Source organism: Strix uralensis, chromosome 3, assembly GCF_047716275.1.
Source record: "Strix uralensis isolate ZFMK-TIS-50842 chromosome 3, bStrUra1, whole genome shotgun sequence".
Lineage (NCBI taxonomy): Eukaryota > Metazoa > Chordata > Aves > Strigiformes > Strigidae > Strix > Strix uralensis.
The window spans coordinates 40,801,608-40,818,017 of NC_133974.1; positions in this window are offsets into that span (position 1 = coordinate 40,801,608).

A 16,410-nucleotide genomic window follows, 5' to 3' on the forward strand; every position below is an offset into this window, starting at 1 on the left:
AAGTAATTCCCTTTTTCTTTTGGCTATGAATCACATGAAGAGAAAAGGTCTAGTTTTCTTTCCAGATCGTGGGGCAGGGAATGCCTTTTATTGTTCTTTAATACAGCACCCACTGCATTTGGTTATTACTGGTAGCAGATTCAACCATAACAGCTAGGAATGGCATAGAATTAGTAAGGCATGGTAAGATTCACAAGTTGTCCTAAACATACTGTTTAATGAAAACATCCTGTGTATACTTCAGTGTGTATTTTAGCCGAACTCCATGATAAAAACTACAGTATTTCAATTGAAACACATAAATATGGGCATGTCCACCCTTCTCATTTGAATTTACAATTTGGATATAGAATTTGAACTTCTGTTATAAGATACCAGTGTGATAATCAAAATCTCAGCCTGGAGAAACCAGCCCCCTCATCTTCTAAACTTCTTACCAAAGTTCACTGACTGGTTTTGAGTGGTGAGTTCAGCTGACACAGCTGTAGTTCCTATGTGTGTTCCTCACCTCTCTTCCCCAGGTTACCATTCCTGATGCAGGGATGCCTTAAGAGGACAAATATCTTCTCATGAGCAGTTTACAGTTCAGTGATTTAATAATGTATATAACATAGAATTAATGCAACTATATACATTCTCCTCTTCGTCCTACATGGCTGCACAGTGCAGTGGCAACTGCAACCATTGGGAATTTAAAAGAACATCAAAGACTGACTAGAATGACCCTGTTTCCTAAAGTCCATTTTCAAATATTTAATTCCTCCCTTGATGAAATATCAGAGAAAGAAATATATTTCAGGAGATTTTCAATACAAACCAGCAGTATAGCGGTCAGCCACTCATGCTTTGAGCATCCTGAAACAGCAATCTTCCTGATTAACCTCAGTGTTAAATCACTAACGTTTATTTGTCAGATCTTAGTTCCTTGAAAACAGTTTCCATGAAACAAGTGGTAGAAACACTGTGAAAATGTGTTTTCAAACTGGCAGAGTCCGTAGAAAATCAACGTCCAGGCTTTGTTTGCAGCTGTAGAAGCAACAGGAAAGAAAATGACATCATGAAGTGACATCTAAAGTTTCCATTCATTTGTATTGCAGTAGAGCATTGACAGGAAGCATTTGTTGGAGAAGCTCTGCAGATGATTTCTAGACAAGAGTATTGATGCACTTTCCAGTAAGGCAGCAGGAAAAGTTTCCTAGTTAATTTTTTAACAGGCATCCACAAAACAGTAACTTCTCATGTAAGTTCTCCCATCCACCCTTCATGGACTGAACTCTGTCAAACTCACTTTCTACAGGGAAGATGTTTCAGCCCTGGATTTCTCTTAACAAAGAGACTAAGTGAAAAATAGCGTGGTCATCCTCTACAAGGAGAAAGATCCTTCCAGAGTGCAATCTGATTCAGCTTATTATCCTGTGGGGTTGTTAAAGTTCAGATCCCCCTAGTCCTTGGGGTCACTAATGCTGACTCTTTAGCCTACTGATATTTAAAGCTCCTGTTTCCCAAGAGCATTCCCAAACCACCAGGGCAGAGCCTCAGCTCTGCACTGACCAGAGTCACACTTCTCTGTCCTGCTAGATTGAAGTTACTTTGCAGTCCCAGGTTTTTATCTGCTATTCATCCACCCCAGCCATGTACTCTGATAATTCACCACAAGTCTTCAGGATAACAGCTGAGTTGCATTGCCATAATAATGGAAAAGGTCAGTCCACAGAAGAGCAACAAAACCTCTTCAACTGAATTCAGGTTGGGTTCACATGAATGGAACATAAATAAAACTCAAGTGCAACTGAAGGAAACTCAATGAATTCAGTAATTGCTTCTGGGAACATAGGTGGGATGGGGCTGTGCAGCTCCCAAGTGAGAGAGAATCTCCTCTATGCCACACAGCTGCTGTCTCAAGTACCCCTTGGCCACTGGCAGGGGTATGCTCAGTCTCTTCCCCTCAGTGACAACCGAAGCAGCCTGCTCCAGCTGATTTTGTACCCGCAAAGTTTTCCCCTTTTTTCTAACCTAAATCTTCCTGGTTGTATGTTAAGCTGATTTATTTCTTGTCCTATCCCACCACCCTTTCTACTGATGTTTATGTAAGAATTTTCTGTCTGCTAGGAGACTATTAAGTTCCCTTCAGTTCTCTCTTTCCTGGGCTAAACAAGTCCCCATCCTCCAGCTTTCCTTCACAGTTCACATGTCCTGCTCCCTTGATAAGACACGGTCTGCCCACAAACACCTTCTCCCCCAGAGCTGAACAGAGCCAAGTAAATACGTTTTCCTTTTACAGACTCCTGTCCAGCTAATCCAGTACAAGGTGTCATTTGGCTTTTTTTTTTTGAGTTAGCAATGCCAGTTTTACTCCATGCAGCTTGTGACAAGAGGCTTCTATTCCGTTGCTACAATGTTTTTATATAGATAATTATTTTAAAATATGTGATTTGTATTAGACTTCCTAAGTGTTGTGCTTTCGCTTGCCTTTGTTTTTATTTCATTTCCTTGATTTTAGAACATTTGCCCTATTTATCAAAGTCAGTGTGAATTCTTCTCTTCCAAGTTACATAAAACCACTATTTAATGTCATCTGCAAATTTTGCAAATATCCCATCAAGTTTATCATCCAAGTCATCAATAAAAATTATGATTAGAGCTGCCCTCGGGTCTTGTCCCACAGGACTGCATTTGCAAAGTCCTCCTTCTTTGACAGTGAATCCTTGAAAATTATTTATGAGCACAGTTTTTCAGCTGGTTGTGCACTCATCTAGGAATGAAAATTTTCTCTAGACCCAGACATGATTTGAAAATATATCCAACAGCTGTACCAGAAGTTTGACTTAAAAGTAAGGTAAATTATTTTTCTCACTTCACCTCATAGAGTCGACCATTATCCTGTCAAAGAATGAAACTAGTTTTCTTTGACACAATTTATTTTCAACAAATCTATGCTGACTATTTCTTTTTACTTGAGGAGGTGTATACAGACTGTTTGCTTAAAAGTGTGTCCTGCATCTTCTCAGGTGTCATAGTTAGTCTGGCTGGGTCTGTAGAAGGGTTTTTTTTTTTAGGAATTATATTATTCAATCCCTATTTGCACTTTTCTAAATGCAGGCACATTAAGCCTCCCCACACTCCTTTAATTGTCCGTGATAGTTGTTAATTACACAGAGGTGGTTTTGACTAGTTCTTTCCATACTTGTTTAACCAGATGGGGTCAGCCTGAAGACATCAAACTTGCATGTTCTTTAACCTGTTCTTTGAATTATTTTTAGTCTATTCTTTAATCGCTCATTCCTCTTTCTGGCCTTGTTGTGAAAAAGAGAGAAGGTGGAAAAGAAGCAGGGCTGTCCTCCCCTGGTGAACCTGTAGCTTCTGGTGTTTGATTAGTTTTGATGGCATCTGCTGGCAGACATGGGATATGCTGCTGCAAAGCAGAGAGGAGCCAGCAGACAGACACAGATTGTCAACAGGGATATTTGTACCCCCATGACAGAAAACAAAGTGAGACAGAAATGTAAGGATAGGTCCTGGTGAAAATAGGGATGTTTTGGTTTTGCTCTACCCAGCATCCAAGCTTGTTCCTGTGCTGCTGGAAACAAGACTTTAACTACACTACATGCTACACTACTTTAATACACTACTTTAACTACACTACGTGCAAATAGAGAGGAACAGATCAAACAGCACAATGCTACCCAGACTCAGGAATACTAGGAGAGGCTCCAGACAGAAGCCCTGTCACAAGGCAGAAAACACACTTGTGCAGCATCAGGATAGCACAGGTCTCGATGTGGCTGCACAATGTACCCGTCAGCTCTTCAGACATGAAAGCCACAGCCTCTGATTGTGCAGGACTGGCAGAAAAGCGGGAGTATGGCATGAACTGGGGCTGGCTTTGCCGGGACCAGAGATCTGTGCTGTCTGCTGGTATTGCCACCGTCCTGAGCAGCAGGAGGACACGTGGCAGTGACTGCAGGGTACCATGCAGGCAGGCACAAACACCCACACAAATGATACCTGTGCCTCTCTGCTGTCAGGATTAACTCAGTGTAGAAGTCACATTCTCTCTCTGCTGCTTGAATCAGTTCACTCTATCCCTCTAGCAGGAATTAGTGGCCAACCCCAAAAGTGGAGGGAGATGATGAATCCCCTGGGCAGCCTGAAGAGGACAGTCAGAAGTGGGGAGCAGAGGCAGATGCTGGAAGGACCAGGCACCCTGGACCACAGGCAGGCCTGCCTGTCTCTGCCTGTCTCTTTCAATTTGAATGCCTTCCTCCAACATATGGGGGTACAAGGAAGGCAGTGAAGCTTGAAAATATGGTACCGCTAAAGGCTGTAAAACTAGCAGGCAAATAAATTTAGTCTATTGCTGCTAATAATTTCATTGGTTTTATGCTAGGCTCTTAATTTTTGAGGCTTGATTTGTGCTTATTTTTCAGCACTTGGAGAACTGCTACGAATCCTGGTTTCTAGGAGCACTTTGTTCCTTGAGAGATGTGGCAGATAAAAGAGATGTGATTTACCTCATCAAGACAAGTGTATGCAGGATCTTCATGAAAAAAGCATTGGGAATATGTCTGTCAAAGCAAAGGGTAAAGAAAAGTAACACCAACAGAACCGAGTGATACCTCTTTCCTGGGATTAGTGTTCAGAGACAGGCAGACTTGGAGTGTTAATCCCAAAATGTATGCCACTGCTGTTGCAATAGCTTCCCTGAAAATTATACCATGGAAAGTCAGTGGCATTTCTGATACCAGAGTCCCCATCCTATAGCAGTCCACCTGAACATGCAAATTGTTTAAACACTGTATTGGGTTTGTGTGTGACAGGGTTTTGGTAGTGGGGAAGGGGCTACAGGGGTGGCTCCTGTGAGAAGCTTCTTGAAGCTCCCTGGCTCCAAGTCGGACCCACCTCTGGCCAAGGCCGAGCCAGTTAACGACTGTGACTCTGTGATAACATATTTAAGAAGGGGAACCTGAAAGGAGGAGAAGTTGTGAGGGAAATACCTCTGCAAACACCAAGGTCAGTGACAGAAAGGAGAAGGGGGAGGTATGCTGGAGCAGAGACTCCCCTGCAGCCCATGGTGAGGCAGGCTGTGCCCCTGCAGCCCATGGAGGTCACTGGTGGAGCAGATGCCCACCTGTAGCCCGTGCAGGACCCCGCGCTGGAGCAGGTGGCTGCACCTGAAGAAGGCTGGGACCCTGAGGGTAGCCCATGCTAGAACGGTCTGTCGCTGGGAGGGCTGCAGCCCACAGCAGGGACCCATGCTGGAGCAATTTGTGAAGAGCTGAAGCCCTGTGGGAAGGCTGACATGGGAGAATTTCATAGAGCACTGTCTCATGTGAGAGGGACCCCATGGTGGAGCAGCATAAGAGCATGAGTAGTTCTCCCCCTGAGGAAGAAGGAGTGTCACAAAAAACATGTGATGAACTGACTGCCCCCCTGTGTTGCTCAGAGTCAGGAGGTAGAGAAGTCAGGAGCAAAGCTGAGCCTGAGAAGAAGGGAAGGGTGGGGGAAGGTGTTTTTAAGATGTGGTTGTATTTCTCACTACCCTACTCTGATTTGATTGGTAAATTAGTGGTGATGGTGTTCAAATTAAATTGATTTTTTTTCTTTTTTCTCAAATCGAATCTGTCTTTTGCCCTTGACCATAATTGGTGAGTCAACCCTCCCTGTCTCTGTCTTGATCTCCAAGCCTTTTCGTTATCTTTTTTCCTCTCCATCCCACTGGGAGGGAGGAGTGAGCGAGTGGCCACGTGGTGCTCAGTCGCCCTCTGGGCTTAAACCACGACAACACTCAGGATGAGATGAAAACAGGAGTAGGTACCATTTTGTGCCTCGCCACAACAGCTAAGGATTGAGTAACCGTTAATGCCAATGCCAAACATAACTATAAACAGTGTCTGGGATTCAGGAGATATTTGTACGCTATATTTTAGATGCCCAGGACCTGTAAGGTACAGATAGCTGACTAAAGGTACAGATAGCTGACTAACAGTATGAGTCCTTGCTTTCAGCTCCTGAGGCCAGCTCAGGAGTTATCCATCCTTCTCCAAACTTGTCCTCCAAAACTGTAGCCATACTGGAACAGTCACCAGTGCTCTCTCTTGAATCAGGTCTGGGATTTATTCTAGATGACATAAACCAACACAGTGTCATGGCCTGTGCTAACAGGTCACCAGTATGAATGACCAAGTAGCTGGGGATGTCCCCTGGCCCTGTCTGAGAGTAGCCAGGGAGAGGGGAACTGTTACATGGAAACAGCATGAATATTCGTTCATTCCTGCTCTCCAAATCCTTGCAAGGCACTCAGTGAGGAAGGGTCCACATAGGAGCCCGAGGCTTTGGGACAAGGGCTGACCCTCATTGTCAAATTGGTGGTCTAGCACCAGGCAACATAAGTAGTCCCAGCTCAGGGTACAAGTGGGGAATCTTGCTGGAGGGCAAGAAATCATAGTTTGACATGAATCTCACTGAAAAGCAGAGGTGACTGGGCAGAAAATATTTTAAATAGGAAAATTTTCCCCAAATGACATGAGTTTTAAAGACTGAAAATCAAATTTTTCAGAGGTATAAAAAAGAAGATGCTCTTCTTTGTAAGAAGAAATAAGAAAATAAAGAGTTGTTCTTTTTTGTTGTTGTTTTGGCAGGGGAGTTAATTGTTTCTTTCTGTTTTCTGGCCATTTACCTCTTTGCTCATTCTATATTGCCATCATTAAGTGGCAGGGATGGGAAAAAGCAGAAGCAGAAATAAAAAACAAACTTCTGAAAAAACAGAATATATTTTTAACTTCCAAACCAACCTGCTGTTTACTGGATAGGCTGAACTGACAGTTTGTTGTTACCTGCAGTCTGTGCTTTTGTAATACCATAGAATCAAATCCTTACTGAATCAACATCATAGGAAAGTCAGAAAGTACTTTTACTTAAGTAACAATGTACTCTCAAAAAGGCATATTTTGCAATCTCTGCATGTCAAGTTTCTGAAATACCCAGTTATTCCAAAGTCCTGCCATGGAAATGGTTAACAAAGCAGTCTCCCTTCACATGAGCTCACATTTTAGCTTTCCTGATCTAGCAAATCCCAAGAGAAAATTCTGCCTAAAAAAATCGTGATGAAAATGAAAAAGTCAGCCCTTGCAGTTGGTTAAAGCTTAAAGTTGTTTAAAGCTTGAGCTTTAAAGCTAGACAAATTCAAATTATAAATAGGGTATACTTCTGTCTCACATTTTAAAGAACTGTGAAACACCAGATGGCTTTTCTGTTGCTGTGACCTGCCATTTAAAATATATTTTTATGGTTTCTGATTTCACTACAACTAGGGCACAAGAATGATATGCTGTTAATGTAAAAATAGTTTTACGTGTCAACTTGCTGTGGCTAGAGGCAGTTTTTCCGCAGGCTGGGAGATGCCTTGCCTTTCCACCACTGGATGGCATTCAAGGGCCATAAATACTCACACCGGGAACTGCAGCAAAAGGAAATGACTCTCAGAAAATTAAAACACAAAGCATCCAAAGCCTTTGGGTACTTGGTAATGCTTCTGTAATATATTCATGTTTTCGAAGTTCCAAAGAAATAAATCTGGAAAAATGAAAAAACAGTTTGTGAGAAGAAAGGAGCTTTCCTCTGAGGTGCAACTGAATATGCATGTAGGACGTGGGACAGGAGATTTGAAAGCAGTATTTCAATTAGGACAATCCAACAGTCATATCTAGACATCTGTCTACATCAACATTAATATGGGTTGACAGGAGACAATTGGATGGGACTTTTATTTTTCCTTCCAGATATGGACCCAAGAGGGAGAGAAAAAGTGAGAGGTATTAACTTGACCTTGAGTCTACACAGACACAATGCCCTGGTTGTGCAACACCTGCACACACAGAAAAAGCTCTTTAAAGCATTTCTGCCTTTGTGTTCCTTTTCTAAAGCTCAGATCCATCCTACCACCAGGCAGCATCATTAAAAGCCACCCATCTCACAGCTGAGCTGGCTGTGAGCAGGATGTTGGGCTGGAGACCTCCTGGGGCCCCTTCCCACCTGAATTGCTTCCATGGCCTCATTAAGAATAAAGGTAGATTGACTTTTTTTATAGCTAAGAAGAGCACCCCACAGCAGTAACAGTATTTGTGGGGGTGTAGCCATAAGGGTCTGGGAGTGCAAGCAGGGTCAGGTTTGCAGAGAGACAACTGCTTTTGCATGCTAGCTGATATGCCCAGGAAAGAGAGGTGAGCTCTGGAACAGATGAGCATCTCCTCAGGTCTGAAAGAGCACACCAAGCTTCAGGCTAGCTGCAGACAGGCAATATTTGCTGAGTTTCACCAATTAAAGACTTTAAAGAAAAGGATAGTTTGTACCTCAGTGGTACAAAGAAAGGTTTGGAAGAGGAGAGGAGACAGAGCCACAGTCTCTGCGGTGTAAAGACAGGGTATAAGCAGTGAAACACTCGTCAGGAAAAGCTGTGGTATTCTGGGAAACCAGTGTTCCTGCCAAGTCTGTAATTTTTGCTATGAAGTCTAGCTATGAATTTTAGTTCCCTCTTTAATTTTTGTAAGTCTGCCTTGGGAAACCACTGTTCCTGCCACTTGCTGACAGTGTGACTGCTGGTGGTGGTCTGGTCTCACTCACACAAAGGTGTTTGGTAACTACATTTCTCAGCCTGTACTGGCTGGGGTACTTCTCTCAGTGTTTCTGGTGATGCGCTCAGGATCCTTTGTTCTGCTGCAGTTTAGTTCCATTTTGGGGTATGATGGCTACAGGATATATTTACTTCTAGTGGGGATTTTGTCATGGCTCAGGGGATAGATGCCTGAGGGTAAAAAGGGGAGATCTGAGAACACCTAAGTTAAAATGTGATCTTCTCCAGTTATTACATAGGGCACTTTGGAACAAACAGAAATGTACAGCTGATGTGGTTTCATCTTCCTACTGCAGTAAATATGTATATAGTGTTCAAGTAGTTCATAAAATATATATATATCTTCATGTCACTGAAGACGTGTCCTTTGTTTAGAGAAGATCCCCAGCAGCGCGTGGGTGTTCCCCTCACAACATGCTGATGGTATCTTAAAACCCACTTACACACAGCTTTTAGGGGTGTTCGGTTGCTGGTTTTCTGAAGAGGCTTATGTTTGTCTCTGGGTCTTTGATACATGATAACTTGTAATTTGATCTGATATAGATTATGAGGCCTAGAAAGAAGATGATGGAGTTACAGCAGTCCTGCACGTACAACCTTGTTCTCCCAGGCTGTGCACTATTCTTCACCTCAGGGCTTGAGGATGGGGAGAGGCTCTCAGGGAGTAATCTTCTGGTCTTCTTTTACACCATATGCCCAGAGGAGTCCTTGTCAGATACAGACCTTGTCCAAACCCTCCTCCCTGTAAGGCCCATTTTATGTTGCCTGAAAAGGTGGAAGTGGATGCAGTGGTTTTCAGTCTTAAACTACTATCTACCATGCACAAGATTTTCTGCCCAGCCCAGTGAAATGAGGTTTTAAAATAACAAAAGCAGAAAAACACACTTTTTTTTTTTTTTCCTGGGAGAAAACAGTAACAATTTTACTTGACACTTAACACTACAGTGTAATATAAAACAGAAGAAATAGGAAACATCAGGGGCAGAGTTTTAACTATAAATATCAAAACAGTGACTGTAAATTGGGTTTTATAAACTACAAAGCACAGTTCAAATACATGATCATTTCTCAACAGAGATTATGTATACAACAAAGGCATTATGTTCTAACACATTCCTCATTTAAGATTCCCAGCATTATCTTCACCCCTTAGCCACTCTCTAATCAAACAGCTCAAAAGGAAAAAACCCTTTGTCATTATCTGCACTACGCTTACGGTCACAGGGACACCCAGAATCACATCAGCTAATGAGATATGTTGTACCATGGTCATCAGCTTATGCCTGTAGAGCCCTAGCATCCAGTTCAACAGCCAGGAACTCAACTCCTTCCCGAGCTGATCCATGATGCAACCACCGGACTGATCCAGACCATAACGACCAGACTGACACGTAACATCACCACCCTTTCTTCCCAAGCACTTCACAGAAATCTGTTGCACCCATGGCACCAGCAAAAAGCCAGTGGGCTGATGCTGCCCAAGGACGGGAAAACTGCAGAGCACAGAAAGGCTAATTGTTATATTAAATAGCTTTACACTGGCTCCATGAGCTGCTTTATTATTGCCAGCACTCTGCTGTTTTTCAGTCTTCCCACTGCCTGACAGCACATCCAGAGCAAGACTATGTCTTCTTTTCTGCTTGGGGCAGAAAATATTCAGTAATAATAATAAACTAGAAAAGATCCTTACTAGGAACCCTGTCTCACAAGGAACCTCTGTATCATCTTCCCAGCAATGGTTAATGCCTCACGCCCAAGGAAAGATAAAAAAATAAAAATAAAGATAACCTATCAGGAACAAGTATTTGATCTGACCAAAACACAATGAAGAAAAACATTGCTCCTAATGCCTACAGAGCTAACTTACTTCTTGAAGCACTGGATTTGTTTATGCTTGCCATTATCTTTGCATTCATAGCTACAAACGTTACTAATGGCCATGCAATTACCCATCTCTTTTAAATTACAGCCGTTTCAGACTCTTACCTCCAGCCCTGCCCTTCCCCCAGGCTCCCAGGCAACAGTGCACCTTTATGTCTTTTCAAGAATACGGGGCTCAATGTTTTGCACTTTAATTTGGTGACTTTTCAGAATTGCTTTGTTGTTGTATCCTCCTCTGGGAGTATATTTGCATGAAAGGAACATTATGAACCACTCAGTATAAAGACATAAAACAAGTGAAATGACAAACACATGTTAAAACATAGCTAATCCAAATCAAGCTAACTCAAAAACTTGAAGAGGAAAAAAAAAAGAATTCTCCCTCCATGCTCTCATCTGGCCTTACCTTACTTGGCAAATTAATGACTGTACAAGGAGTGAGAATAAGAAAGAACATCCTCTATCCCTGTGTGCTGGGGATGAGAGCTGATGGGCCTCTGCACTCGTTCGAGTATCACTATGGAGAAGATGGGCAGAGAATGATGTGGGGGAATAAAATGGAAAGAAAAAAAAAGAGAGAGAAAAAAAACGTTGTCTCTTCATCTTTAAACACTGGTTAGCTTAGCTGTGACTGTGTGGTAGAAGTTGTGTGGATACAGGCTAGCACTGACTTACTATACTAATTTCTGGAAGGAGGAGAAACAGGGATAGGAGCTGTGGTTGAGGTGGTGGTTTTATTTCTGGACTAGTTCTTCTTCAGGCTCTCTTCATGTGGAAATGTAGGAAGTGGTGATGCAGCCAGGAAGCTCAAGCCTTGCTGTCTCTGAGTCTAACTATAACTAGGCTTGCTCCAAAAGAGAATATCTTTATGAAATTTTCAAGAAAGGAAAACTGACTCAGCTGTAAGAAGACCTGACTCCAAACCCAGTGGGAGGGTAAAGGTAGTCTTAGCAGCCACCAGGCAGTTGTTCAATCTTTATCAAGCTGCAGCTTGAGACAGCTTGAGCTGCACACAAAGATTTGGGGTGTTTTGCAATTATAACACCACAGAAAATGGAGACATGACAAACTAATGCTGAAAGAGTGTTTTTAAAGACACTTAAGTTGACACAGGGTTGGAGGAAAGGTTTCTCTTACGAAGTAAAAGCTGGCTAAACAATAGGAAACAAAGGGTAAGGCTTAATGGAGCTTTTTACTTTCGATGAAAAATGCTGGAATCAGTTTTATTCAACATATTCATCAGAGACCTAGTGAAGGAAATCCACAGTGAAATTTTCAAATTCACAGATTGTACTGAACTCTTTTTCAGTCAGTCAGCTCTTATGCTGATGGTGAAGACCCCCAGAAAGACCACACAAAACAAAATGGACAAACAGGTGTCAGGTAAGTTTCAGAGTATAAAAATGTAAGTTAATGCATCTACGTGATGCTGAATACAAACTGACAGCAACATGTCAGAAAAAAAAGATCTTAAGAGTCATCTTTGACAAGTTGCTGGTCATCAATAAAAGCCAAAACTGTATTGTGGAAAACGGTAGCAAGAACAAGACAGAGGGCATCATTTTGCTGCTACATATAACTTTGGTGTAACCACACTGGAGTACAGTTCATGGTCTGCTCGCTGCATCTCAGTAAGGATGCAGTAGAGTTAAAGCAGGTACAGAGAAAAACAACCAAAATGATCAAGCAGCTGCCTGACAAGGGAAAACCTAAAAATGCTGGGCTCCTTGTGATGTAGAGAAAAATGCTAGGAAGAAGAACAGTTGAGTATTATAAAATAATGAAGGTAATATCTAGGAAATTATTTTAAAACAGATTAAAGTAAGTATTTTTTATACTTCTAACTTACTGTGACAGGAGATTATGGAGGCAGATAATATCAGCAGATTCAAACCAGACTAGATAAATTCAAAGAAAAGAAGTGCATGGGTAGATACAAAAAGAACAAGGCAGAGAAGTACCCTCTAATACCCCCCCTGTCAACAAATGTGGATACTGGGGATGGCACAAAGGGAACAGACTGCAAGAAGTGGCCAGACTCATGTGCTCCCATAAACAGCATCTGATATTGCCAGAGTCAGAAACAGAGTACTTGGACTAAAAGAATGATTGCTTTGACCAGAAAGGCGTTTCTTATGCTTTCAGACCATCCAAATCATGGAGAGAGACAGATGATTTTAAAAACAAATTATCAAATAAATAAAAAACAAATTCCCAAGAGATTACACTGATCTGAAATCCTCTCCCAAAGCCAATTTCCTGGCTTTTTTGTTTCCCTCAACCAAAAGAATACTGGTTTCTCTCATACCTCAACACCCAGAATGGTTTGGCAGGACAGTAACTGTTAGATTTACTGCTTACATGTGTGTGTATAATGAGATGGCATCTTATGCCAACCTGACCACGGGCCAAGTGCTGGGTTAACATATGTCAGAGACATGGGAAACTGCAGAGCAACAGGGAAACCCCTTAAACGAGGAAATCCTCCAGACACTAATGAAGTGATTAACTGCTAGTTTTATTCCACCACCAAATGTGTTTACACGTTTCCCGACATCATCTTCAAACCTATCTTTTTTCATGGCAATCTTCTTGCAAAAGGCTCCTGCTATATATTAATGTATTTAGGTGACTTCCAAGTTAGTAAGGAGCTTTAACCCAGCTGTAAAGGGGAGACATATAGCCCATACTTATCCAACACAAGCCCTGGGATAACCTTCTCTTTCTCCCTCACCACTATTTAAAATCATTGTTCAGGCAGGGTGACAGGGAGAGAAAAGCCAGGCTACTGCTCACTTAGAGCTTCTCAGACTTGCTAGGAGTAAGAAGTCTAGTCTGAAATTTCAGTTCATTCAAATCCCTATGGCTCAAGAGCTTTATCTTTCTGCCAAGAAGACACCCTTCCTGCACTCACCAGCTGTGGACTGGATATCACAATACCTATGAATCATCAGAAGGATTTTTAGCCTGGCACCTCGAAACAGTGAGGCACTCAGCTCTCTGTCGACACAGCTGTCTGACAGCCATTCCTCAGCAACTGTTTAACCCTTTGGTCGGTTTTGAGCATTTTCAGGTGGTGGATAATGACCTCAGCCCTTAGAAGGTTTTACCAGTTGTCGTGGTTTAAATCCAACCAGCAAACAAACATCACACAGTCGCTCACTCACCCTCCACTGCCCCGGGGGATGGGGGACAGAATTGGAAGGGTAAAGGTAAGGAGGCTAGTAGGTTGAGATAAAAACAATTTAATAATTGAAATCAAATCAAATTAAAATAATAATGTCAGTAATAATAATAATAGAATATGCAAATGAGTAATGCACAATGCGATTGCTCACCACCTGCTGACCGATGCCTGGCCCATTCCCAGCTAGCGATCCCAGAGGAGAGAAGATCCCAAAACCACAATCCCAGAAGAGACCCCACCAACTTCCCAGCCAACCCTCATCTATATACTGAGTATGACATTGTATGATACAGAATATTCCATTGGCCAGTTTGGGTCCATTGCTCTGGCTGTGCTCCCTCCCAGCTTCTTGTGCACCTGCACACTAGCAGGACATGGGAAGTTGAAAAGTCCTTGATTTCCTAGCAACAACTAAAACCATTAGTATATTATCAACATTCTTTTCATAGCAAATGCCATACTGAATCCAAAACACAGCACTGTTCTAGCTACTAAGAAGAAAAATTAGCTCTATCCCAGATGAAACCAGGACACCAGTTTTGTGAAAATTAACACCAGCTAATGGCAAAATATAAAAATTGGGGTCTGATTGAAAAGAAGTCAGTAGCAGCCCTAAGAAAACGTGCTGGACAGCCAAACAGTGGTATGACCCAGGCTCTGGCTGATGGCTTTGCAGCAGGTTGGGAGGGCACCCGATGGGGTTGCCCAGGGAGAAGGGAAAGGGGTTTGCTAAGGATGTGGCAAAATGTATCTTCAGTGAGGCAGGGCACAGATCATCAGGAAATCAAGCTTCACTAGTCCCTCTGCTCACAGAATGAATTTGTTATTAGGAATATGGTGATATAGGTTTATATAGGTCACTGTGGCAGTAAAAAGATATCATTTTTATCTTCAGCCTGCTTGATCTTCAGCATTTTTAATCCGCAGTATCAGCCTGACTGATTTATTACTACTTATAAACCACAATGACAAGGACTTCATTTTATCTCCATGCACAAATACCCTGTTCCTAAAATATAGAAGCTGTACGTTGGCTATCTGTGTAAACATGAGTTCAGTCTCTCTTCTGATTTTGTGACATTGTCTCTCGAATATATATGACTGATCTAGCCTCTATCTAAGCCATTTTCTAATGTAAGGAAACTATATTGCACTTTTTTTTCTGTTTTTCATTCCTACTGGAAATCTGGTATTTAATCCCTAGAGTTACAAATCCAGATTGTCTTCCAGCATATATTCCCATTCATATCCCATTTATTCTCTATTATGGTCAACTGTATTAGCTTCCTGGTGACATGTAGCATTGTTTTTTCTAGCCCTGACTGGGCATGGGCTCACTTACCTACCACCACCACTCTTCTGACTATGGCCTGGGCTTTTATGCTCACTTTCAAACATAAACAATTAAATTCTGACCTGATTCTAACAGCTACAATGTCAAAAAATGTATTTGGATAATATATGTTAAGGATGTAAAGGTTGGCTGCTGAATCCCATGGACTCCAGGACCCAGGGATCCCTCGTTGCTGACTGCTGCAGCCCAGCCAGGGGCACGCAGGGACTCAGGAGGTCTCTCCATCCCAGTCTGATGGACACAGCTCCTGTCCCTGTGTGCAAGTTTGGCCAGCAGCAAAGTTGAGCATCTGTCCCAGACAGGCGCACACACACACACACACTTACATGGACATACAGACTACCTGATAGACCACTGCCTTTAGCCGCACTCACATAAAAACCAACAACCCTCACTTAAATGTAAGTAAGCCCAGTCCTGTTCCTCCTCTCTGGCTGATCAGGATTGAAGTCCACTATGAAAACATATGTGCCCTCACTTTCTAGATTCACAAGCACAGTCACATTCACAGATCTTTGAATATCAGCCCAGCCTGTAAAGCCCTCTAATACCCATGTCCAGGCTCTTTTATCCAGCAAGCAGGTCTGCTCCTACTCTCCAGCCAGTCCAGCTTGAAGTTTGCTAGCAAGCAGATGTGTGTGCTATATACTTGGCTCACAAGCGTCCCCACAATCATGGATTCACTGAACAGTAGACCAGCTTCTCAGTCTACCCGTGCCCAGACCCTGAGTCCCCTTACTCAGCATGGGCTCAGACTTGAGTCCTTCCAGATGCAGGCTTCCTCCTGCTCACCAACTAGTCCAGCTTAAAATTTGCTGTACAATTACACATACATGTGCACACAGGATTAAATTAACTGGGGGAAAAATAAACACACTTCGGTATTTACAGGTGCTGCTCCCCCACATCGACATACACCCAGGCCCCTTCAGTTGCTGACACCTAGACCTACAAGCCTTATGGCCCACGGTCCCTCCAGATGGGACCACCCAGCCGTCTTGCATATTGGTCTCTCTTAGTTGCTAGCACCAAGACCTATGGGTCCCTTCTGCAGTTGCTCGAGCACTTTGGCCTTGCAGCACTCACACATGGGATACAAAGTGAGATTACACAGGTGGAAAAAAAAAAAAAAAAGTTAAGTAAATTATTTAATAAGAAGATAGGACAGACTGCAGTGATCAAGCAGAGGCTCAGTCAGACAAGCATACTGACTGCCAGCTTGCACACACGACCGGCACCTTGAACACCTCTCTCCTCTGTTTTCCCACACTTGCTCCTCCCCGGTCCACCCTGATCTCCACCACCACTCTTCTCCACCTTTAGCCCTTCCTCTAAACAGCCCGTAGCAAGTTTTACACA